The sequence below is a fragment of the Apodemus sylvaticus genome, chromosome 5, assembly GCF_947179515.1.
Source record: "Apodemus sylvaticus chromosome 5, mApoSyl1.1, whole genome shotgun sequence".
Lineage (NCBI taxonomy): Eukaryota > Metazoa > Chordata > Mammalia > Rodentia > Muridae > Apodemus > Apodemus sylvaticus.
Window position 1 is genome coordinate 61,679,647 of NC_067476.1, and position 870 is coordinate 61,680,516.

General features: G+C 45.6%; 1 non-coding gene across 1 annotated transcript; it reads right to left on the reverse strand.

Annotated features, from left to right (window-relative positions):
- Positions 1 to 399: 399 nt before the first annotated feature.
- On the reverse strand, positions 400 to 518 carry LOC127686474 (5S ribosomal RNA). Its single transcript, XR_007978106.1, has one exon. It is a non-coding gene; the product is annotated as a 5S ribosomal RNA (ribosomal RNA).
- Positions 519 to 870: the final 352 nt, after the last annotated feature.

Consider the following 870-nt stretch of genomic DNA (forward strand, 5'->3'; position numbering starts at 1 on the left):
GTATATTTGTGGGACCATGAAAGGCAGCCTGTGTTCTGGTTGAGCTAGGGTTAAATCCCGGATACCCAGCAGATAATTCTGCAAGGGATGGAAGGCCATTTCCCATGTTCATAGACACTAGGCTCCTGACTCAAGGCCTCACCCTCCATAATCCTGTGGCCATCAGTCATGTAGGGCAACGCCCTAAGCCCCTGGTATTCTGTCTGGATTCCACCCTCACAGTTATCTGGCAGCAGCCAGATGTTTTCCTCCCCACAGTTCCCTGGCAATAGGTAGGCCTGGCCCACTATAAAAGGGGCTATTTGCCCCCTCCTCCCTCCTCCCTCTCTTACTCCCACTCTCTTATTCTTTTTTTTTTTTTTTTTTTTTTTTTTTTTTTTTTTTTTTTTTTTTTTTTTAAGCCTACAGCACCCGGTATTCCCAGGCGGTCTCCCATCCAAGTACTAACCAGGCCCGACCCTGCTTAGCTTCCGAGATCAGACGAGATCGGGCGCGTTCAGGGTGGTATGGCCGTAGACCCACTCTCTTATTCTTGCCTCGTTCTCTCTTGCCCTCTTGCTTCCCCCTCTCTTCGCATTCCCTTCCCCCTCTCTCCATGTGGCCATGTCCGCCTCAACTTTTCACTCATCACAACTCTCTACCAACAATAAACGCTTCAAAATCATGTTATAGCAGTTGTCTGTTGAAATACTTTTCAAATGTATCAAAATTGTTAATTTAAATGATTACAACATTCCTTGAAATGTATTTATTAAATTAATTTTTAATTACTTACAAACAAACAAACACCCACGGGCTGCCTCTTCTCATCTGGATCTGCCGTGCTGGAGCAATGGAGCAGGTCTTCCTCTTTCCACATCTAGTCTCACA